General features: G+C 38.3%; 1 pseudogene; it reads right to left on the bottom strand.

Annotated features, from left to right (window-relative positions):
- Window positions 1-17,332: 17,332 nt before the first annotated feature.
- Window positions 17,333-21,031, bottom strand: LOC118720179 (annotated as a pseudogene).
- Between the last annotated feature and the right edge of the window lie 5,379 nt (window positions 21,032-26,410).

Raw genomic sequence — 26,410 nt, 5'->3', positions numbered from 1 at the left:
GACGGTCAGGCTGGCAGGGGAGGGCAGTTAGGGGTGATCAGGCCAGCAGGGGGGGGGCAGTTAGGAGTGATCAGGCCAGTAAGGGGGGGGGCAGTTAGGAGGCTATCAGGCCTGAAGTGGGGAGCAGTTAGGGGGCAATCCAACCATCAGAAGAGCAATTAGGGGGCAATCAGGCCAGCAGGTAGAGGCAGTTAAGGGTGATCAGGCAGGCAGGCAATCAGTTAGGATCCAGCAGTCCTGGATTAGGATAGGGTTGTCCAACTGCTGGTTTAGGTGGATTGGGCCTAAATCAACAATTGGATATGCCCTAAGGGGTCCCAGGTTGGAGACGGTGCAGGCCAGGCTGAGGGACCTCTTCTCCCTCCTCCCCCCACTGCACGAATTCTGTTCACCAGGCCTCTAGTCTATTATATAATCACTAGAGGCCTGGTACACAGAATTTGTGCACTCAGGGGATAGGGTCCCTCAGCCCAGCCTGTACCCTCTCACAGTCCAGGAGCCCTCATTGGATGTCCGATTGCTGTGAAGATGGGAGAGGCTCCTGCCACCACCACTATGCTACCCAGGGTTGAACCCAGCTTCTGGCTCAGCAGCACTCTCCCTGTGGGAGTGCACTGATCAAAAGAGGACAGCTCTTGTATTGAACGCCTGCACCCTAGTGGCCATTCCACCATTTGGTTGATTTACATATTAGTCTTTTATTATATAAGATGTGTCCCAAATCAGTCAGGAATCCAAGTTTTAAATATCTATGGCCAATATTTTTTCTATCTTTCATTGACTTTATTGTTGTTTGGACTCTTTCGGCAGGATCCTTATACTTCCTTGCATAAGGGAATGTCTAACTTCAGGAGGTTACATTCATAGAGATTTCAGAATGTAAATGTTTAACTCTGGTAAGATTCTCTATTTTAAAATAGTGTATAAATTAGGATTAACATAGGAGGAAGCCTTTCTAAAATATGCAAAATAAAACACACTTGATATAAAAATACCAATGTCTATCAACAAGACACAAGGTAAAAAAAAATAAAAAATAAGTAAATTAAAAAAAACACCAACAACAAATAATAAGACACAAGGTATAAGTACAATGGATATTAGACAAGGTTTTGGAATTGAGTAAAACTTTGTTAAAAGTCTGGCTCCTTATCTTAAAACCTGTGTGATATTCATCAGATTATCTGAACTCTCAGGGCCTGGATGTTGTTAAATGTGTTATGTATAAGAAGTAAAAAATATCCTCTTCTGAGAGTTAATATAAGGATTGAAGCATAATACTTTTAGTTTAAACTGTATTAAAATTGCCATAATTCAATTTTTGGAACTCAAAAATTTGACAATTTTCTTATGGTTCACAATGCAAAATATACAGGGTGGGAAGTAGGCTTCCAATTGTGAGTATGCAAAACACAGAGTTTCTGCTTGTATTATTATTTATTATTATATTATTTTCCATATGAACAACTGTAAGCCTACTTTTGCCCCACCCGGTATATAAAGTCCTTTGTACACAGAAACTACTAAATAGCTTAAAGCTCTTGCTCTTTCTGTGGGAAAGTGATATGTTCAGAACCTCCCTGTCCACCACACTTTCCCCTGCATCTCCAGAAGCTCAGTATTGGAAACAGAATTTAGAATAGAGAAGAGCTTTGTTGTCTTCCCTACCTCTAACAGTTATTGTTTCCAGAACACTGGTCTTTGGCTGGTGGGTCAAGTGTCTCTGTAGGGGAGGGGCCAAGGGAGAAGTAAGGGGCAAAGTAGGTGACACTTCTATGAATTAGAAATATAGAAACACAATGCAAGCTAGGGTGTGTCAAGAATGAGAAGAGACTGAGATTAAGTGAGGAGAGGTTTGGGGCTTCTTTTATATAGAATTAAAAAATATATATTTTTTTTATTTATTTCAAACAGGGAGGGAAAGGAATTCAGAGATAGAAATATCAGTGATGAGAGAGAATCATTGAATGGCTGCCTCCTGCACACCCCCCACTGGGGATCAAGCGCACAACCTGGGCATGTGCCCTTGACCGGAATCGAACTTGGGACCCTTCAGTCTGCAGGCCGATGCTCTATCCACTGAGTCAAACCAGCTAGGGCAAGTTTAGGGCTTCTTCATATGTGAAGATGCAACCAATTCAGCAGGTTGGGAGGAGGAATACCTATTAGCCATCTCTACCTTGATTTTTCTATATTGATTCTCTTCATAACTGCTTTAATGACTGACAGCCCCTCTCTTCTACAATTCATCTCTTGTCCATGAGTGTTTAGCTGTCCAGTAAAGTAATGGAGAGCATTTGTGAAGAGTTCAAGAGAAACTCTCCTTTTTCACCTTTCTGTAATTCTTCCTATAACTAAAGGAAAGGGAAGTCTCTGAAGCAACCAAAAGGAGAACAGAATGAATACTCCATAGAGGAGAAATAAATATGGGCCTGGGGAAGCCCATTCAGAGACCCTAGGCTGGGGCTCAAATATGTTTATAAATTTTCTTGTTACTTTTAATTATACACTTAACACCCATTTGTTGTCTTCCCAAATACACTGTCAGCAACCTAATTTCAGGGGGCACATCATGTTTGTGTGCATTTCCCTTTTTCCCCTTTCATCCTGCTACTTTATTTTTCTCATAAATTTAAAGCATCCAAGTTCAATAATATACTAACTCCAAAACCCAGTCAAGCCTCTTTTACTTGTAAAATATCTGGTTTCGAGCTCTTTAGTTCTCTAATAGACAGAAAGATCCTACCCCTGTTTTATCTGTTTTGATGTCACTTCCTCTTACTTCAGCACTTTCTAAGTGGAGCATCTGCTTAATTTCCTTCTGAAGATATCCTCTCATACACTTGAAGACATCTATTAAACTTGGATAGCTTCCCTGTTGTAGCTCAATAGCCCGAACACCTTCATTTTTGTTCAGAGATATAATTTCTTATCCTTTAATCTTTTCAATTGACCTTCTCTGAATTCTATCTAGTTTCTCCCATATATTTATACAATTGAGAAGATTTAAACTTTGTTTCCAAGGATTCCCGTGAAGAGTTAATCATAATTAATCACTCCCCCCATCAAAGTTCAATTCCCCTTAGAACAACTAGAACAATACCATTGTTTATAGGTACAAGTTGACTCTTTAACAACCGGGGGAATGGAGAGCAAACCATCTCCCTATCCCACGTGGTCCGAATTCCAAGTATAACTATGAAATCCTCCAAAACTTAAGTACTGATATCCTGCTGTTGACCAGAACCCTTGCATATAGCATAATCAGTCTATTAACATATATTTATACATTATATGCAATATATACTGTATTTTTAATTAATTTCTTTATTGATTAAGGTATCACATATTTGTCCTCAACTCCCCATTCCAATCCCCCACCCCCCCACTCATGCCCCCACCCCCCTATTGTCCTTGACCACTGGTTAGGCTCATATGTGTGCACATAAGTCCTTTGGTTGATCTCTCCCTTTTATCCCCACCCTCCCTTTGATATACTATATTTTTTAAAATAAAATAAGCTAGAGAAAAGAAAATGCTATTAAGAAAATCATAAGGAAGTAAAAAATCCATTTACATTATTTATTGGAAAATATCCACACAATTCAAACCCATTTGTTTAAGGGTCAATTATTTCTGGGTGTGGTGCAGTTCATGGTCAACCAGAGTGTACCTAAGGTTTTTAAAATTAGTGCTGGAGTTCTGAAGTCTTTGGTGAGAGAGTCAGCTTCAAGAATTCCAGCTTTGTGAAGGATTCTGACATTAAAACTCGTTAGGCCTTGAGCAATCTCTACCAAAATGGGGCATTAAAGATGGACACACATTTTTGTTGTTGCTGCTGCACTTTCCATGAAGAGGTTAAGTCTACATTTCCTCCCCTTGAATGTGGGCTGACTTGTGACTGCTATGACAAATAGAATATGGAAGAAGTAATATAATGCCCAGATGCAGGCTGCTTTACTCAGTCTGGGTTGCTGTAACAAAATACCATGCACCGGCTGACTTAAACAATGTTTATTTCTCATAGTACTGAAGTCTGGGAAGTCCAAGGTTAGGGTTTAGTAGGTTCAGTTCTTGGGGAGGACTCTCTTCTGGGATTTCAGACAGCCATCTTTTCACTGTATTCTCACATGATAGAGAGAGAATTCTTCCTCATTATTAAGGGTGTTAATTCCATCATAAGGGCCCCACCCTTGTGACCTAATCTAATCTTCATTACCTCCTCAAGGCCCCACTTCCAAATACCATTATACTTGGGACTGGGACTTCAACATAGGATTTGGGAGGAACACAAGCATTCAGTTCATAGCATGGGCCTAACCTTGTACAGTGTTTCCCAAAGTGTGGTACGCATACCCCAGGGGTACGGGAAGAGTTTGGTGAGGGTACGTGTTGCACCGGAGTTTGGTGGGGATATGCACTGCACCGTGCTTAGCTGCGCCTAATTCTACGTTCTCATGAGTACGAGGGGTACTCAGCATTACGAAAATTATAGAAGGGGCACACATATGTCAAAAGTTTGGGAAACACTGTTAGAGGATTAGCAATTACCACTTCTGTCCTCTGGGAACCCACAGCAAGAAACCCAACTTTTCTGTTGGAGAGAACTCATGCAGAGAAAACAAAGATAGGAAAATAGACACAGCTGAGTACAACCTTCCAGTTGTCCCTTCCAAGTTGGTAAGAATGTAAGGGAAGCCATCTTGGATCCTCTAGTTCAGTCCAACCACCAGCTAAATACCGTGGATTGATCATGTCAATGCCACGTGGAGCATGATAGCATTGTCTTGTCTAAATTCTTGACCTACGATATTGTAAAAGATAAATTGTTTTAGCAAGTCAATAGTTTTGAAATGATTTGTTATCTAAATATATAAAAGCCTAAGTGACCATTATGGCTCGTGGACCAAAGGACTGGTCACTATGACGTACACTGACCACCAGGGGGCAGTTGGTCAATGCAGGAGCTGCCCCCTGGTGGTCAGTGGGCTCCCACAGCAAACCTCCCATGGTCAGCCAACCTCCCACAGTCCCACAGTCCCTAACCCAGCTGGCCGGCTTGATCAGGCCCAATCGGGACTAGGCGACACAGCCCCAATCAGCCTTGATCACAGGCCAGGCAGAGGGACCCCACCTGTGTGCAAATTCGTGCACCAGGTCTCTAGTATAACAATAGATATCCAGCACAAGAAAGAAACAACATTCTCTCTCTTAACATTGCTATTTTTTCTCGATGCCTCTCAATATTCCCTAACCTGTAAGTATTGAGTACTCTAAGTGGCTATAGTTGCAGCTATAACATATGGGGGTAATGTAGAGGATTTGATTATCATACAAACAATTCTTAAGTATTTCTCTAAGAACTTAGATTTCTATACTTCTTTGCTACCACAGTTAGCTCATCCAGGGACACTGGGGAAGACCAAAATACTAAACAGGCAATTTTATCTCTTTATGGCAGTTTCTGATTATTTCATCTTGGAGCCCTGAGCTTCCATGTGAGAAGAATGACTACTGCTACAAAGACCACATGGAGATAAAACATAACTTATCCATCACCAGAGGATAAATACAAAAGCTCTGCTCCAAACAGTTCTAATAAAAATGTGTTTTGTCTCATCTTTCTACATGCAAGAATGATTCTTAATTTAGTTTTATTACAAAAATATGATGGAGAAGTTGGTTAAACATGCATGTACAGGAGGAAGAGAGGCAAAACTGCAGTGCATCCTAATATTCCTTAGTCTATCCATATGAATCATTAAAATTGATTCCTAAATCTCAAGGTCCTGAAATATACCTATTTATGGGGGCAAAGGGGTTTCCTCATGGCTTGTCTACCTAAAGTTCCATTTTGGTTACATTTTCTAAAATCTTGCAAGTCTGCAAGCATGATCTGAACAAGCTAATTACGTGCTGCATTATTTCTAACTGATAAACAAGACTCAATCCTCCTAGAAAGATCTTCCTCCTCGAGGACTGATTTTTACAGGCATATGTCCCTCATTGTTACTGCATCAGATATAGAGGCTTATTCCCTATTGGTTCACTTGTCTAAGGTAGGGGAATCAAATTATTTAGTTCACATGGATCCAATTATTTTATAAACTATTTCAAGGTATGTCATTATAGCCAACAATACACTTTCACTCTAAGCAGTCACCAATGCAAGATGATTTTCACTTTAACTGCCAAAAATATGGTTGATATCTGCACTTTTTCTCCATTTCTTAAGGTGTGAAAGTGATAGATGTTTAAGAAATCACACACATACATATACACACAAAAGCAGACCTACACACACACACCAGCAGTTAGTGGGGCTGGGAAATTGGTGTGAATTTCTCAGTATTTCAATCCACTCTCTCTTAAAAAATAAATAAATAAATAAATGTTTATTGATTTCAGAGAAGGGAGAGGGAGAGCGAGATTAAAACACCAATGGTGAGAGAGAATCATTGATTGGATGCCTCCTGCAAACACCCCCATACCTCCTTTGGAGATTGAGCCTGCAACCCAGGCATGTGCCCTGACAGGGAATCAAACTGTGACCTCTTCATTCATAGGTTGTTGCTCAACCACTGAGGCATACTACCTGGGCTAAATCCACTCTCTTATGCTGGCTTCTGGCTACTCAGAGGTATTTTAGGTATAACAGGAACAATGACCCTGGCTGAGGAACACATTTGAAACCCATCTCGTAGAGGCACCAAAGTAAGTCAATCCTGAAAGGCAGGACAAAGACAGAGAATGTATTAAACTTAGACCCTGGATAAATAAACAGATGGCTGGGACTGTGCTCAGGGCTTGCAGATCTGGTTATTAGAAAAGTCAGCAAGGGGGCTGTCTGGTTGAATTGTTGGTGAAAAAGGTCAGAGGCTGGTTGAAATTTAGGCAACCTTTAAGCTTTTCTGAATTAGAATTGATTTTGACCAACTCTTGGACTTCTTTTATGTGTATTTTTATTATTGATTCCGGGGAGGAAGGGAGAGGAAGAGAGAGATAGAAACATCAATGATGATAGAGAATCATTGATTGGCTGCTTCCTGAACACCCCACACTGTGGATGGAGCCTACAACCCGGGCATGTGCCCTGACCAGGAATCTAACTGTGACCTTCTGGTTCATAGGTTGATGCTCAACCACTGAGCCATGCCAGCTGGGCCAACCCTTGACATTTTAAAATGCAATATGAAAAAATAAATAAATAATAAAATAAAATAAAATAAAATAAAATAAAATAAAATAAAATGCAATATGCAGGAGATACATTGGACTGAGGAAAAGACGTTTGGAATGGAAACTAATTACTGCATTTTAAGAATCAGGGATCTCTGAGATATCCTTTACTGAGAAGGGTTCTCTGAAGCTTAGGTCAGCTGAGTGTATATAGCTTAACCCTTGTGATTTCTTAATTATTGGATTCTTTGGACTTGAGGAGCCAATAGATTGGTATAAAGTAACTTTTAGGTCAAGGGACAATAGAAGATAGGATATGAAAATTACAGTCATAATCGTATTACATTTCAACAGTACAGGAAGAACATACTTACACTGAGTGGCCAGATTATTATTATCTCTGAACACATAATAATCTGGCCATTCAAAAAAAAAAAAAATATATATATATATATATATATATATATATATATATATATATATATATATATATATATATAATTTTTTTTTAATGCATGTGTGGTGTCCAGCCAGCCTGGCCAGGGAGAGGGGACATGGGCAGTTGGCCTGCTTGCCTGCTGGTTGAACTCCTGGTCGAGGGGACAATTTGCATATTAGCCTTTTATTATATAGGATATACACTGAGTGGCCAGATTATTATGCATTCAGAGATCATAATAATCTGGCCATTCAGTGTACATGGGCATCCGGCAGAAGCAGATGTCCCATGAAGGCAAGGAAGCTCCAATTTCAAGATCCTATACTTGCTGGTGACTTTTTCAAGGGCCTCAAGCAATGTGTCCATATGATTGTATGTTTTGTTTTGTAAAATTCACAAATTAAGATGACTTTTTCACACTTTCTTTCCATTGTGCCATGCTTTCTGTCACATTTTTCTTCTGTCAGGTGCCACGAGTGTAAGCCAAAGAATCATTTGGGATTTGACTAAGGTAAAGGAGGGTTGGGAAATACTGACTTTGGATTTACTGGGGTATACTTATGTGGTTTTCAGCCATTAAAAAAAAAAAAAAAAAGTTATTTCTAGTCATCCAGGCAGCAATGGCTTCCAGGAAAACTTCTATAGTTTTCCATTTTGTCTGAGCCGGTGTTATGACAGGGATATTCTAGACCAGGGGTATTGCTATGATAAGAATGTGCTTTAAGGAACTCAGCACTGAAGGTTTGTGGATAGCGGAAGAGAAACAAGATTTGAAATATATGAAGCCAGGAGCTAGTCTGTGGGAAATTCTTTCACTCATTTGTCATATCACAATGGGAAGATTTGGTGTTCTTTGATGCTTGTTAAAGCAGACATTCTTTCCAGTTAGAAACATATTTGCTACCACTGTGTGTGCTATTATAAACACACCATATTTTTTATGTTTTAATCTGCGTCATGTAAAAAGGAGCTCACCTGAATTTCTTTTGGCGCCTGTGGAAGGAGGGGAAGAACCTGTAGTGTTTTTGCCAACACTTAGTAATGTTTGGAAAGTTACATGCTTTATGCATCCAAGGCATTGGACTATGTCTTAATATACTCATTCTGATGAAGCAGAAAAGCATCCCCACTTTGTTGGAACAAGTTCTGAGAGATCTAGATAAAATAGTACACAAAATCGGGTCACCATGGCTCAGTGGTTTAGCATTGACCTATGAACCAGGAGGTCACAGTTTAATTCTTGGTCAGGGTACATGCCTGGGTTGCGGGCTCAATCCCTAGTGTGGGGGATGCAGGAGACAGCCAATCAATGATTCCCTCTCATCATTGATGTTTTTCTCTTTCTCCCTTTATCTCTGAAATAAATATAATTATTTTTTTAAAAATAGTACACAAACATGCCACACTTTCAGCAAAACAACAAGGTAAAAACAAGTATTCTAGTTACAATTCACTTTCTTCATTAACAAATCAAAGTATGTACATGCAGTAAGAGTAATTATCTAATATATAAAAGGCCATAGTTGTAATGACCAATCACAAGGCAAGGCTGACCAACCAGGAAGTCCTTCAGTCAACACTGGGTTGCCAGAGTAACCCAGCACTGACTGCCCATAGGGCTGAGACCCAGAGAGAGAAGCAGGGTGTGAGCCACAGCTTCAGTGGCAGCTGTTGATCAATGCACCTCCCTCTCTGTCTCTCCCTATTTCTTTATGAGCTTTGCCAACAGCTGGGCTTTTCTTTCTCTCCCAGCCTCTGGGGGCTGCTGTTAAGCCCCACATCTCTGATAAGGTCCAGAGATAAGCCTGGAGATGCTGACTGGCATAGGAACTGACCAATTAGAACCAAATGCGGGTGCTGTGAAGAACCAATGGCTATCTAGGAGGCGGAGCTTTTGACACTGACATAGAAACTGACCTATCAGAACCAAATTGGCCAGCAGAGAAGGGCAGTTGGGGGCAAGATCAGGTCTGCAGGGGAGGGAAGTTAGGGGTGTTCAGGCAGGCAGGCAGGGAAGGGCAGTTTAGGAGCCAGCAGTCCCAGATTGTGAGAGGGAAGTCTGACTCCCGGTTTAGGCCCAATCCCACAAGGATCCTCAGTTAGAGAGGGTGCAGGCTGAGCTGAGGGACCTCCTCTCCATGCACAAATTTGATGCATGAATTTCATGCACTAGGCCTCTAGTATTACATATTAGTTTAATACACTACAATGTAGTGGCAATTTATAATGCATTTGAATTGCTAACCTGTGGCTTCTTCCTTCACAAATATAGACATAGTTCAATCTGGATCTTATTAGCTTGTGTGAACTTGGACAACTTATGGAACCACTTTGGGCTTCTCTTTCCTTACCTTTAGAATAGAAACAGTATTTCTGTCCCTTATTGTTAGGCTGTGTTAAGGGAAATCTGTCACAATATTTATTATGAGTATTTGTGTGCTGCAATGTGCTATCCAGTGTTTATAGTAAAGTATTTAGTGGTGATAGTTTGAAAAGAAAAATATATCCTCATTCTGTTTACCTCCAGGATTATCCTCCCTTTTGGAAAACCAGACTATGTTTTGTCTTAGCACAAATAATCACTGCAGTTTTATTTCTCAAAACAAAGTTTAAAATTGACCTCAAATCACCAGTGCAAAAACACAGAAAGAAAAACAAAACTTAAAATTTCATAACGCATCAGGCAGAGTTTTTGAAATTCTTCCTGGGGAATACCATTTAAGTCTGCTTTCTGATTCTACTGAAGATACATTAAGCATATTCAAAGTGGCTTTATCTAAAGTAAAATACTGTCCATTATAAGGAGTGATTTTTCTATATAAAATTGAACTCGAGCTATCTATTGCATCTGAACTATGAATAATATCTCAAAGATAAGTGAAAAGTGCCAAATGGCATTTTTACATGTAACTGTGTTATCTGAAAACACACACACACACACACACACCCCAAAAACCACACAAAACAAACAAAAGAACTGGCTGCTAAGGGCTCTCACCCAGTGGAAATTCCTTAATGCATTTATCATGATCCAGGTCTAAAAACTCAATATTTTCAGTGCTTTAGTGATCAAATTTAGGGATGTTGGCCCTGGCTAAACCACTCCCAGGGTATTACAGAGTAAAATGGGAATGTCAATCTAGTAATTTACAATGAGAAATACAACTGTCAACTTGATTGGAAAGTCAGGTCAGCCAGATCAGCACATTCTGTCTTTGTGGAAAGCAACCAAAGGAAGTCAACTACAATTAGAAAATCCTGGTGAGAGAGCTGACTGTCTCAAATACGATAGCCCAAAACAGCTGTATCTCTTGGTGTGGCTAGCCCGTAGCAGGCTTAGAGTGGACCTTGCACAAATCTTTCCTGACCCAAAGAAAATAATTCACTAAGAGTTGTGCCTGGCACAATGACCAGCTAGAAGAAAAATGTGGAGAAAGAAGTTAATATAAATGTTAAGATTACTGCATAATATAAAATAGTAAAACAATTAACAGCACAATTTTTATGCCAACAAAATAGATACCAAATCAGAATTGAGGAAGCATACTGAGTAAATTCATAAACTAGATACTCATGATGTCATTAAATGAATTCATTTATGGACTCATTTATGAATATAAGGCTATCTATAAATCAAAGTTCTTGGTGTGGAAAGGGACTCATACATAAATAAGGTATGGTCATCTTACCATATTAAAATTAATCATCAGCAAATAAATACAATATTTTTACTTTATAACATCTATAATCAAGAGATAGGGAATTCATTATTTACTGATCACTTGTACTAAGGCCTTATTTGGCACCTTAAAGAGTTGTTCTTCCTGTTTTCTCCACTGTCTGATCATACACTCAGTGGGAGGAGGTCCAAATTATCTCTCTGCAGCTCCATCTCCATGCTCTTTTGCATAGCTGATTACATTCAGTTTGGATTTTGCAGAGTAAGACAATCACCGCTATTTATCTTTTTATTTTTTGACTTGGGTCCCTATTGCATCAGCACACTCTCCACTTCCACCTCCAACCTCCAACAAGGTATCAGCTGATGTCAGTAACAATAGGACTTGTGATTGGAAGAAACCTGTTTGACAAGGAATGAGCAGGTATGCACCCAAGGGGCTCCCTCCACAGCTGACTTCTGTGTATAAGACTCCCCTGGATTTTCTGCCTAATTATTTTTTTTTAAAAAATAGCATCTTATGCATAGAAAAATATAGTTACAACAAAAAGACCATTGGTAATGGTTTCAAATTCCACATGACAAGTAACTTTTGAGAAATTGCCATTTGCACATTTGGTGTAGTGTTGAAAAGTACACATGCAAATATAAAGACTATAAACTAATCCTCCATTTTTAAAATCAATACCAATGTGAGGCCAGATTCATACACATCAGGCAAAGGTATATACTGCACCAGTTTAAATGCAGTAGAAATTATGACATTCCAGTTATCTTCTATTAGGCCAGACTTAGAGATTTTCAAAAAATGTAAAGCAATGGCTTTCTTTTCTTTTTTTTCTTTTTCTTTTAACTTTGTTGTTGAAAGTATTACATATGTACCTTTTTTTCCCCATTGACCCTTTCAAGCCCACACCTACCCTCTTCCCCAGGCCTTCACCACACTATTGCCTGTATCCATGGTTATGATGCTAATTTTAACAACTCCAACAATCTGTGAACACAGTATATTCTTGTACTTGTTTATTTCTTATTGGTCATATTAACTATGATCATTTGGTTAAGGTATTTGTTTCCATGTTTTTCCACTGTGAAGTTACTATCTTTCCATTTGTGATTGACAAGTATTTTTGAGGAGAGATTTTAAGATTATGCAAACTCTGTTCATCAAGTTTTCACTGTCTGTTTTACTCTCCATCTCTGTTTCTGGTTTTCATAAGTTATTATCACTGTGTCTGCTTAATAGTAAATTTTTCATTTCCCTCTTTCTTTCTGTATATATCAATTGGAATTCTACTCTAAGAAATTGATGTCCCTTCTCTATTTGTTTATTTGGTAATTTCTTTATATACATATGGACTTAATAAATATTCATTTTATTTTGGGGTTTAAATCTAACGCTATCTCTTTGTTCCCCCACAAAATATTCCAGCTTTGACTGTTAGGAGTTCCTTAAGATGGCTACTATGTTCTGTCAATAATCTTCTACTTTTTTTTTTTTTTTTTACTCTACACCACTTTATTAAATTTAGTTAAAATAAAAAAGCTAGTTTCATTTTTTGCATGTACATATTTATTGGTTTCCTGTTACCATAAAGATAAATTTTAAACATATTTATGTAGCATGCAAAGCCTCATGATCTTATGCTTCCTTACTACTAGTCTCATTTTCAATCAGCCCTCATTCACAAACATACACTATCATGATATCTTCGATTGCTCAAATAAGCCATGCTTTCCCGTTTCTCCTTAAGCCTTTATATATATTATCCCTCAGCATGGAATATTCTATTTTCCTTAAAACTCTACCTCCAACAGCCTCTACCTTCCTTTTACCTTCCAAGTGGTGACAAGTTTGTAGAAAAAGTGACACTCTCATATATAGCTGATGCTAGTAGAAAGTGGGACAAACATGTTGAAAATCTGTTAGGTAATATCAACTAAGACTGAACATATACTAGAGGCCTGGTGCACAAATTTGTGCATGGGTGTGGTCCCTCAGGGTGGCCTGCAGGGATCAGGCCCCGGCTTGTGCCCCCAGCCTAATAGCTCTGCTGCCTTGCCTGGCACCCCACCATAGCCTGGTGCTACCCCCTCACCTGCTCCACCTTCCCACCTGCGAGGTGATCAATCAGGGCCAGGTAGCCCACCCAGCTCCCTCAGCGTCTGGGAACTGGGCGGCAGCCCCACCCCTGCCACCACTGCTGGTCACTGTCTGCAGGGTGATCAGCAGGGTGATTGGGCTCACACTTGTACCCGCCTTGGCCTGGCACTGTCCACTCACCTGCTCCACCATCCCCCACAGTCCTGCTCTTGTCGGGGTCCATATGGGACAGCAGTGCCTCCACTGCTGCCCACTGCCAACACCACATCTCTGACACCTGCCATGTTCTGTGCCACCACCTAGTGGCCAGCACACATAATCGCAAGTGGTTGAATTCCTGGTTGAAAGACCACCTGAGGGGACAATTTGCATATTAGATTTTTATTATATAGAATGGTCCAGATGCTCTACTCCTATATACATTGAGTGGCCAGATTATTATGATCTCTGAACACATAATAATCTGGCCACTCAGTGTATATCCTATATAATAAAAGGCTAATATGCAAATTGTCCCCACAACCAGGAGTTCAACCAGCAGGCAGGCCAGGCAACCATTCATGTTCCCTCCCCCTGGCCAGGCTAGCTGGATCCCATCCATACACAAATTCATGCACCGGGCCTATAAAAAAAATTATATATATATATATATATATATATATATATATATATATATATATATACACACACACACACACACACACACACACACACACACAGACACATACACACACACACACACACACACACACACACACACACTGAGTGGCCAGATTATTATGACCTTTGAACGCATAATAATCTGGCCACTCAGTGTATATAAACCCAACATCAACACTTATATCTATTTACAGAAAGGCAAGAATACAAATGTTCATAGCAATATGGTTTATTTACTCCTCCAATATCTACTTAGATGGTATTTCTTCCAGGATTAGCTTTTCTGACATGCTTTACTGAAGTGATTGTTAAATTGTATGGGTATTAGTATTATATGCAGTTTTTTTAAATATATATTTTATTGATTTTGTACAGAGAGGAAGGGAGAGAGATAGAGAGTTAGAAACATCGATGAGAGAGAGCCATCAATCAGCTGCCTCTTGCACACCCCCTACTGGGGATATGCCCGCAACCAAGGTACATGCCCTTGACCGGAATAGAACCCGGGACCATTCAGTCCCCAAGCCGGCACTCTATCCATTGAGCCAAACCGGTCTCAGCTGCAGTTTTGTTCTTATTCTCTACCCTAGCTCTTCTCTTCTATTATATAATATCTAAAGAGAGAGAACTGGAAAAAATAAAATTTTAGTTATTGGTTACTTAATAATCAGGAACAAATAAATTTCTGTATATCATGTGGAGTTTGTTTTTAGACAATTTAACCTTAACACAATAATGGCCTGTCTACCTTTTAATTGCTCTTTCCTGACCAAAACATTCAAAATTCCATTGCATATTCTCAGAAATTTTTAAAAGATTATTTTTATCACTATCTTTTAAAATCCTTTATTTCAAAAATTTTTTAAAATTAATTTGAATTTTCCAAAAGTTATATGCCATAGACACTAATATGTACTTATTTTTATACCATAAATCCTGAATTATGCCTTTAAAATGCTTTTAAAAGAAAAAACATTTTAAATATATTGTTACCAAAATATTTACAATTTTTAATAATATGGTATTTTCCACATTTATTTCTTATATTGATATATAGTTATATTTAAAGAAATAGATAGTATGCAGTACAAAATCCTTGGAAAGTTGTCAATAAAAGAACCACATAAAAAGTTTACTTTTACTGAGTTTATTGATTTTGGAGAAAATGTAAGAGGTGAAATGCAAGGTGCTGTGGTTTCGAATGTAACAATAGTAAAGATAAAATCATAAAAGAGAGTCTTTGGGTTAGCTTTTGAAGAAAAGAAATAAGAAGTCTGTGGGGTAGTTTCTAATACACTCTCTATCCTAAACATTTAATATAACTTTTGGTATATTTCCTATACTTTCAATTTGATTTATCAGTACACTGCCAAATATAAGGTGAAATGTTGTCATTTTTAAATGTGGACATAAATGATTTAGAATACTTTCATTTTACTAATGTGTATAATATTGTTGTAAAACTTCCACTCAGGAATCCAAAATTGAAATAATATGTGAAAGAATATGTAACAAGAAGCTAGTTAATAGGTTGACAAAGCAACTGCCCCCAAGGGACTTAAGCATATTGCTCTTTCATGGTGGTCAAATCCACAAATGAAAGTAAGAATTAGTTGCATAATGCCGGGTTCTTGATCCAGCATCTAGATGGGTTCAGGAATCTGGAGAAGCACTGTGTGTAAATTAACAGAGTCCAGAGATGAAATATAATTTTGGAAGGCATTCTGGGGAGCCAGAGAAGACTTAGCTAAAGGAACTACACTGAGTGACCAGATTATTATGACCTCTGAATGCATAATAATCTGGTCACTCATTGTGTGTGTGTGTGTGTGTGTGTGTGTGTGTGTGTGTGTGTATGTATGAGGTCTGGTGCATGAATTTGTGCATGGGTGGGGTTTGGCCAGCCTGGCCAGGGAGGCAGTTGGCCAGCCTGCCTGCTGGTTGAACTCCTGATTGAGGGGGCAATTTTCATATTAGCCTTTTATTATATAGGATATGCACTGAGTGGCCAGATTATTATGTGTTCAGAGATCTTAACAATCTGGCCACTCTGTAAATTCTCCTTGTCTCAGAACCCCTTGCTTTTTATTAACACAAATTGCCCTAAGGCAAAGTAGATATACACTTCAAAGGCCAGGGTTTGGTACAGAGAATACATTGTCAGATTGGAAGAATTACCTCTGGCTGTTCAAGTGTTTGGCCAAGAGGAGGCAATAACATGTAAATTAAGATGCACTTAGCTGTCTGGCAGCAAACAATCATTTTATGCATCCTTTTCAGATTTAGGGAAATACCCTTAGCCATCTCTAGATGATTCAGCCCTGCTGACATGCTAGAATTGGCTTCCTCCGGCAGTTGGAAACTCCTGTCTTTCCAAAGTGGTACTAAGTCAGTGAATGAATCTTGGCAATAGGGAGTTTCTCCCTTTCCCCGTTCATCCAGCATGGCCTCAGTGTCCTCTTTATATAACCAGTTAGCAGGGCTTTATGTGCTCTGGAACAATCTATGAAACACAAATGATGTCATTACCAAAGTGACTTCAGTCGTGCTTATATCCGGTAGAAAGAGACATCAGAAGAAATACTGAAGGAGCAACTCACACAATGAAGTGGCAAAAATTCATCTGATGGAGTGAGAATGCGGAAGAGGAGTTTATTGAATGCCATCCCCATTCCGCCCCAATCCTAGCTTCTGGGGCACTGGAACCAGTGATCCCCATTTACAAAGACTCATAATGATTTAGATTTCTTTATCAGGTAAAGAAATTTTAAAAAGTCTTATCTATCTCTAAGGCAACTATTATAGTAGAACAAATCCTAAATCATTACTGGAATCCAAGAAGAAATCGAATTAATGTACTGTTTTTTTCCTAAAGGTAGTGGAAACTGTAAGGTCCTATTACCAAAAACATATTAGGATGAAAGTAGAGAGCTCCAACTGCAGCCACACATTTAAAAAACATTGTTTCCAGACCATAGGAAGCTTAATAAAATGGTGTATATGGATTTTTACTGGTTTATGACATGGGGAGGACTCAGATTAATGACAAGAAGGAGGATTAAAGGCAATTTATGCCTTAAGATTAATAAAAAAATAAAAAACTCTATAAAATTATTTGGAAGACAACTTGTACTGTCCACAGGAAGGATGAATGATTTGATGGCGTATAATAAATGTATTGATTTCAACACTTAGATGTGGAAGGCACTTCTTTTATTTCTAGAACAATAAACACCCTTTTTGCATGAGCTAAGATAGGAGGGAGGAAGATTTATTTGCCTTTCTGGGTCTTGGTTTTCCTCAGAACTCCCATTCCTGGCCCTTGATCACATAACCATCTGCTGGGCCACATTGGCCTGGTCTGGAATCAATGCACTCAAGAAGCTTGCCCTGCTGGAGAAGGCAGATTTTAGCCTTCTTATTCCTTTCATCCTATTTCTTCTGAATTTTCTTTGATCATTTCTTGTTTAAAATCTCTTCCTCCTCAGGAGTCAGCTTGACCCGCTTCTTGTAGCCCAGGGGCAGTGCGTAGTGGGCCTCATACCACTGTCGGTACGGTGTACTGTCAGTAAGGATAATGTAGTTCTTTACTCGGTATGGACCAGTTTGTGGTATGATGCATTGTAGACAACATCAATAATCCTTATTTTCTGTGTACAACACTCCAAGCCCCAGGAGAAGCTGTCCGCATCCAGCCTGAAGGCTCAGTACTGCTTATTGCCTCGCTGCATGTAGATTGTTTGTGGGCCATGGGGCCAATCCTAGTGTTGGCAGGGCATCCCAGCTCATTTTTCTGCTTTTTGGGGTAGGGGTTCTCTTGATCCCAGTCTTGTGGCACTTGTGCCAATTGTCCAGAGAGATGCCATGGCTTGGAGCCAGCTGGAAAGAAAGAAAGGCACTTTTTTAATTCTGGGAAAGGAAGGATTAATTTCTACTTCTGAAGACATCTTTCCAGTAAGAAGATAAGTCATTGGATTCATCTCACAATATGTTAAAGTTGCCTCAAAAAATATTGTGGGAGAACTAGCCTTGTTTATTAGTTTTAGAGAGAATTTTGCAATTACCTAGGGCAAAATAGTATAAGAAATCTTAATTATTTTTCTCTTTTCATGCACCAAAGTTCATTTCTAGTAAAGTATATTGTGTCCCAGAAGTACCTATTACATTAATGTAAAAATATTTCAACAATATACAGAACATTAACATTGAATAGAAATAATTCAAATAATAAAGTTAGGTCAGATAAAATCTGCAATAATTAAGAAGTATTTATAAAAGCTTTCACATTATATACATATATCATTTAGCAGGCTATGATATATTTCATAAAATATTTTAACACATAAGCATTTAAAAAGAAATATGCTTGGGTTATTATAAATGTTGATTTTTGGATCCAGAATTTAAAAATACAAGCACTGCTATATAATTCAACTTAGTTATTTCAAATATAAAAAATGTTTTTCAATAATATTTACTGGGTATAGCTATTGGCATTCTGAGTAGGATAGTTCTTTGTTGGGCTGCAGTCTGAAGAAAGCTTAGCCTCTCAGCTTCTCACTCTCAAAAACACAATGGTACTTTCCAGATATTGTGACAACTCCACGTTTTCAACCTCCTCCTAACCCCCCTTTTTTCCATTTAAAATAGTGACTTAGAAGATTATGATGCTCTCTAATATCTATAATAATAAAAGTGTAATATGTTAAATAGATTGGATGACTTTTTAGATAAAGCAAGGGCTGTAAGGGAAGCTAGGGTCCCAGGTGCCAAGGGTAAGCGGAAAGGAAGGCTGACTCTTGCACGAATTTCGTGCATCAAGCCTCTAGTTATAAAAATAAAGGAATAAGTTGTTTCTTCTCTTGCTTTCTCTCTATCTCTATCTTTATCTCTATCTCTACCTCTCTATCTAGATATCTCTGACTCTATCTCTACCTCTGCCTCTACCTCTCCTTTCTTTTTAGAAACTGCTATTGGAAACAGTAACAAAACATTTTTTTCCACGATATTTTAGAGCTAGAAAAGTTATTTTATATGTATTATGTTATTTAATTGTTGCATTATCTATATTAGGAAAGCAGAACCTATATAATATTTCTCTTTTGATATGTTCAAAAACACCCACTAAGACTCAGGGAAGTTAGATTCTCTAAGTATCATACTGTAGCGAAGTTGAAACTGGTGTCTTAGTAATAACATTTAGATTAGTGACCTTTCAACTGAATCTGACTGAAATGTCACCATGTTCCCTGTCCTCAAGAAAACAATAATTTAAGTGGGGGAAAATATCAATCAACACAACAAGTCATGAATTTCATGATGCAGACTAATGCATACATCGCCTACAGAAAAATGATGGTTTAATGATTAACTGTTAAAGATAAGCACTGGGTAATCTGCTTTTACCTCTTATTCATAACAACGTATTAAAACCTGGTTTTTGTTTGGTACTCAGCTTGATTCAGACACTACTGCACATAAGAAATAATGTAAAATTGTGTCTATAGTAAATATAGTGCATTTGAAATACTAAGCTACTAAGGGTCTGGATTTGGCAAATGGAGAAGGGCATATAGAGGAAAAAAATAGTTTCAAACTTCTTTTATTGTGATGAAATCACATGCTTATGCACATTTAAAACAAATCATTTTTTAAATTATTAATGCATCTTATAAATTTACAATTATAGCATTTCAGTACTACAAAGTCAGGCAACAAAACATGGGGTTGTTTTGATGAGTATAGCTTATAAAATTGACACCATTATTGACAATTGCAGTCACTTTAACTTTATAATTTACCTTTATTTCTCAGTTTTATTTTTGTTACACAATCTTAAGATAATAAAATTCATATAGATAAAATGATTCTAATTGCACATATCATTTCATAGTTTATCTTATTTATTTGTTTTAATTATGTGACTGTTTCTTTTTATTAAATCTTTATTGTTCAGATTATTACAGTTGTTCCTTATTTTCCCCCTCAAAACCCCCCTCCACCTGGTTCCCACCCCACCCCATGCCCTTACCCCCCACTGTCCTCATCCATAGGTGTATGATTTTTGTCTAGTCTTTTCCCGCACCTCCTATACCCTTTTCCCCCTGAGGATTGCCAGTCCACTCCCTTTCTATGCCCCTGTTTCTATTATATTCACCAGTTTATTCTGTTCATCAGATTTTTTATTCACTTAATTTTTAGATTCACTTATTGATAGATATGTATTTGTTGTTCATAATTTTTATCTTTTTCTTTTTCTTCTTCTTCCTCTTCTTAAAGAATACCTTTCAGCATTTCATATAATACTGGTTTGGTGGTGATGAACTCCTTTAGCTTTTTCTTTTTTGTAAAGCTCTTTACCTAACTTTCAATTTTGAATAATAGCTTTGCTGGGTAGAGTAATCTTGGTTGTAGGTTTTTGCTATTCATCACTTTGAATATTTCTTGCCACTCTCATCTGCCCTGCATAGTTTCTGTTGAAAAATCAGCTGACAATCTTATGGGTGCTCCCTTGTAGGTAATTAACTATTTTTTTCTTGCTGCTTTTAATATTCTCTCTTTGTCTTTTGCTCTTGGCATTTTAATTATGATGTGTCTTGGTACAGTCCTCTTTAGATTCCTTTTGTTTGGGATTCTCTGTGCTTCCTGGACTTGTAAGTCTATTTCTTTAACCAGGTGGGGGAAGTTTTCTGTCATTATTTTTTCAAATAGGTTTTTGATATCTTATTGCACGCACAGACACACACACACACACACACACACACACTCACACATACACACATGAGTCTCAATATCTCTGCCTTCCACAGCTTATCTGAGTCTCAGTGTGCTTTTCTCATCCCTTATAGTTGTAGGATTTCCACTTAGCCAGCCTTCCTGTGGTTCTGGATAATGTCCGTTTTGTCTTTTAGTTGTAGTTTTGAAGTGGTTGTGTAAGGCAGCAAATTCAGGTGTTTACCTGTACCACCATCTTGGTTTTTCCCCTATCTGACTGTTTGAACTAAGATTCATAGTTTATCCTTAAATTTTAATATGTTCTTCAATTGAATGTATTCAGAATATTGAAAGAAAAGTAAGGATATATTCATATATATATATATATATATATATATATATATATATGCTAGTTTATGTATATGTGTGTATATACCTAAATTGCTAAAAACTGAGTATATTCTTTGATTAGATACTGGCTTAACTTTATCAATAAATAAGTTCCTAAACCAAATAAAAGTATTATTTCTTGGTATAAAAATGTTAAATATTTCTTGAAAATTTGAGATATTTAAAAATTTCTTTGTAAAAAAAAAAATGAGAATATCTAACAGTTACTATTATTAGCTGCTAACAATTTCTAAGTATTCAAATTTATTTTGTTTTCCTCATAAAAGCTAAAATTTAATTTGTATTTCCATTTGGTCTCTAATCCAATGTTGTATTATGGTCTCATGAGCAAGAGTTTTTAATTTTGCTCTGACTGGTTTGTCTCAGTGGATAGAGCGTCGGCCTGTGTACTGAGGGGTCCCAGGTTCAATTCAGGTCAAGGGCATATACCTTGGTTGCGGGCACATCCCCAGTAGGGGGTGTGTAGGAGGCAACTCATCAATGTTTCTCTCTCATTGATGTTTCTAATTCTCTATCCCTCTCCCTTCCTCTCTGTAAAAAATTAATAAAATGTATTTTTAAAATTATTTTTAATTTAAATATTTAGGCCTATTTCAAAGTCAAATAGGAAGCACCCTAAACTTACAGTTATGACTAAAATGATATGCCATACAATATTATAATGATAAACTAACCTATATATTTACTTATTATTTTACAACTGATTTTTAACTTCTTGTCAAAATGTGGCAAGCAGTTACAGCCACTTAGTCCCTGGTTTGTGAGTGTAGAACACATGTGCTTAATTATTGTGCTTGCTTATACAATATTTCATGAAGGGATATTAATAGTTTTCAATTTTTAAAAGGATCAGAGCACACATAAACTTACTAATCAATCTTACTTTTATGAGTTGTACAAACGATGAACAAAGATAGTATTCAAAAAGATTTTCTTTGTTTACTTGTGCTAAAAGGACAGAAACGAATGAGGGAGAAAGATTGAAGTCTCAAAGGAGAGGATATAAAATGTGCTTAATAAAATGTTCAGTTTTTAAAAACATGAGTCAATACCTAATATATTAGATGGAAAATCATAAAAATGTTCAGTTTTCAAAAACATGAATCAATACCTAATATATTAGATGGAAATTTATAGCAATCAATAGGACATCAGAGACTGTAATTATGGTCTCAAACAACAAAGCAAATTGCAATAAGAATAAAATGTAGACGTTTTGTTCAATTTGTTTATCACCCCAGAACAGAAAGTGAGATGGCTAGATGTAGCTGCTTTCTTTTTCACATGAAGATGACTCAAGTGTCTTATTTGACTAGATGCTCAATGTGAAACCAAACCAAAATATCTCACTACAGTTTAAACTTTTGAAAGTTAGACATCATAAGTTGAAGTGACCAAGTAAAAGAATGAAATATGGCCTGGTTTAGCTTAGTGGCTAGAGCACAGCCTGCGGACTGAAGGGTCCCAGGTTCGATTCTGGTCAAGGGCACATACTTCAATTGTAGGCTCCTCCCTGGCCAGTGCCTTGGTCGGAGTTTGTGCAGCAATCAATCCATGTGATTCTCCTACACAGATATTTTCTTCTGTCTTTCCCTCTGTCTTCCACTCTTTCTAAAAAATCAATGGAAAAATATCCTCGGGTGAGGATTAAAAATCAAATAAAATATGATTCTTGAACATGGAGGGGTTTTTACAGGTGTGGTACCAAATTAGAGAACGAAAAACAAATGAATGCTTTCAGATGAAAAACATGGTGATGACAAATATAGAAATCTGCTTCGCTGGTGTTGCTCAGTGGTTATGAATAGACCCATAAACTGAGAGGTCCCAAGTTCGATTCCTGGTTTATGGGCTCGATTCCCAGCAGGGGGCGTGCAGGAGGCAACCAATCAATGTTTCTCTCGCACTGATGTTTCCCATTTCTCTATCCCTCTCCCAACCTTTCCCTCTAAAGAAAAATAATTTTTTGAAAAGTAACTAGAAATTCAATGATTATTACCAAAATATTGTGTCAGATACACCAAGGGATGAGGTGTGATGAGCAGTTCTAAATCCCAAAAGATGGATCATTGATCAAATTGTGAGGCCAGATTGTCAGGAGTATTTCCTACATGGAATAACATAAGAGGGGGAATAATAAGACAGAATGTGATATGTACAGCAAAAGTAGACTGAACACTATGTAGGTTCAAGGGAAGAATAGTAATCATGATTATTTAGAAGAATAAGGAAAAGATGTCCTGTTTTCTTCAATCAGGCACTGATTACACTCATGCTAAGAGAGTCTGATTTTAGTTGCGCATGCATCAAGAAGTTTGAAACATGGACAATGAATTCCACTCTGCATAGGATGTAAAATGATGCAGAATATCTTTGCTCCTAGAATATAAGATCAATCCAGATAAACTAGAATTAATACTTTTCTAAAGGACTATCAGAGTACTGAAGAAACTGAAGCCTAAATTAGATGATTTCCAGAGGGGGAAAAAACCCTTCTTCAGATAATAGTGAGCCAGTGATGCTGTTTGAGGGCAATTGCTGGGGTTAGCTATCAAGCAATTGATCAAAAGTGTTAGCGTACAGGACAAACTGAAGTCTGAAGTACTCATAAGTTCAATAATAATTCACTCATCCTCACAATGTTCCCCACCCCAGTTTCCCTGAGAAGATGACAACAAAGGCAAGACTTAAAAGCAGAAATAATTTGCACAGTCTTATGGAGTCTTCAATGTGAAATCAAACCAAAATCTTTCATTACAGTTAAAACTTTTGAAAGTTAGACATCATAGCCCTAGCTGGTATGGCTCAGTGCATAGAGTGTCGGCCTGCAGACTGAAGAGTCCCAGGTTTTATTCTGGTCAAGGCCACATGCCTGGGTTTCGGGCTCAGTCCCTAGTAGGGGTCCTGTAGGAGGCAGCCAATCAATGATTCCCTGTCATCATTGATGTTTCTATTTCTCTCTTCTTCTCCCTTTCTCTCTGAAATCAATAAAAATATATTTTTTAAAAAAAGAAAGAAAGCCATCATGAATTGAAGTGACCAGGTAAAGAAATGGAATATAGCCCTAGCCAGTTTGGCTCAGTAGATAGAGCATCGGCCTGCAACTGAAGGTTCTCGGGTTTGATTTTGGTCAAGAGAACTTACTTGTAGTATCTTTGTACCAATAAATCCAATACTGAACTATGACCCAAACATCTCTTGGCTCAAATACAAAGATTAAGAAGAAGTCTGTTCTCTTTCTCTGATACCTGATATAACTGATATCTGTACTCCATAATTTCATTCCTATGCATTCACTCTGATCACTGGCCCTTTTCTATCCAATTTCTTCCATCTTATCAACTGACCTTTATTATTCAACTGCATAGAATCACCAATTAATTGACCTTCATGTTTTCCTCTCTCAACCCCTCAATTGTCACTTTCAACCTTATCCAACCCACATACACTTTCCGTTTCCTTGCTTCTCCTCTCTTCATTTTACTTGCCTGACAAAATCCCAACCACAACTAAATATAACTCTCTGCTTATTTTATATCTGCATCTAAGCAGCTGAAGTTGAATGGAAAAACACAGGATCTCATTGTAAATGCATGAGTCCTGATGGATTTATACCATATTTCCCTAATGCATTTGTTCTCCTACTATACCAGATTTCATACCTTCATCTCTCTTCACACACTATGAATATTTCCTCTCCTTATTTATTTTCAGTTCTTGACCTTTCTTATTTCCTAATGAAATAAAATAGAACTGATAAAAGAGTTCATTCTTACCACCACATCTACCAATCTGCTTTCATCTGGATCTATATTCCCTTTCTCTTCCTCTATTGCTCTCAAAGAACGGTTACAGATGCTATACAAGGCTAACCCTCACACAGGTGAACTGAGTCCTATTCTCTCTTGTCTGCTCAAAGACGAAACTCTTTCCTTTTTCTTGAGTTTGTTTTTACTCTAATATTTCTTAACAGCACATGAATAGCCTGTTCTCTCTCCTTTCCAAAATAAAACTCCTATAGCTACATATCTTCCCTCTCCATTTCTTTACCTCTCTTTGCATTAAAATTCTCAAAAAAAAATTGCTATTTGCACACTGTCTCCAATTATTTCCCATTGTCCTCTCTTTAACCCACTCCAATCAAGCTTTTACCCAACAATATGAAACAGGCTTAATGACATTCTCTCACGGCTTCCATTTTGTGAGTTCCAATGATCAATTCACAACCTTCATTTTACTTGACCAGTTAACATCTAACACAATTGTTCATTCTCTCTTACTTCAACCATTTTCTTCACTTGGTTTCCAGTACAACATTTTTTCTTGGTTTTCCTCTGATCACATGAGTCTTCTTTCTCAGTCTCTATTTCTATATTCTCTTCCTCTTCTCAACTTCAGCAACTGAAAAGCTCCAGGGCTCAGTCTTTTTTCTCAGTATTTACCCAATCCCTCCTAATCTTATATAATAAAAGCCTAATATGCAAATTGTCTCCTTCAGGAGTTTGACTGCTCACTCTGATGTGCACTGATCACCAGGGGGTGGCACAGAACATGGAGGGTGTTGTTGATGTACTGTGACCTCTCGCTGGCTACCGGTTTGACAGGGACGGAGGTGTGGTCAGAATGTAGGGTATCTGAGAGTTCACTCTCACTTCTCCTGCTACCCTTCCCTGGGACACCAAGGCTAGCATGCCAGAAAAGCCTCCCCATTACCCCCCACCCACGCGCTCAGGTGCTGTGCGCCTGCGAGGAGCCTGCCTTGCACCTGCACAGCCTCTTCCAGGTGAGCTGGGCTTCAGCTGCTGGGAACTCAAGGACCAGTTGGGTTCCCCAAAGGTTCTTGCAGGAGCCAGTCTTTGAGGCCGGCCGGGAGAGAGTGCACTGCCTGCCCAGCTTCCTTGTGGGCACTGCTGGGCAGCCTAGAGGCCCATGTTGCGCCCCAGCTCTGCTGTGTCTGGCCACACTCACTGCATCATTTCCACATGGGGACTTGGGCACTGTGACTCAGGTGGAGGGGGGCACATGGGGACTCAGGGGCCCACATGCTGCCCAGGGCCTAAAGGTCAGCTGGGACCTGCCCTTCCACACTAGATGCTTGTGCTTCGATTGCTGGCCAGGCCTAGGGACCATACCATATTACAGTGGTCGCCAAATTTTCAAACCTCACGGACCACTGGTGGTTGGCCACTGAGTTATTACATAAAGACACATGGCTTCCAATATA

The sequence above is a fragment of the Pipistrellus kuhlii genome, unplaced genomic scaffold, assembly GCF_014108245.1.
Source record: "Pipistrellus kuhlii isolate mPipKuh1 unplaced genomic scaffold, mPipKuh1.p scaffold_m20_p_16, whole genome shotgun sequence".
NCBI lineage: Eukaryota > Metazoa > Chordata > Mammalia > Chiroptera > Vespertilionidae > Pipistrellus > Pipistrellus kuhlii.
Note: the sequence above shows the minus strand (reverse complement) of the source record. Positions and strands in the feature narration are given on the sequence as shown.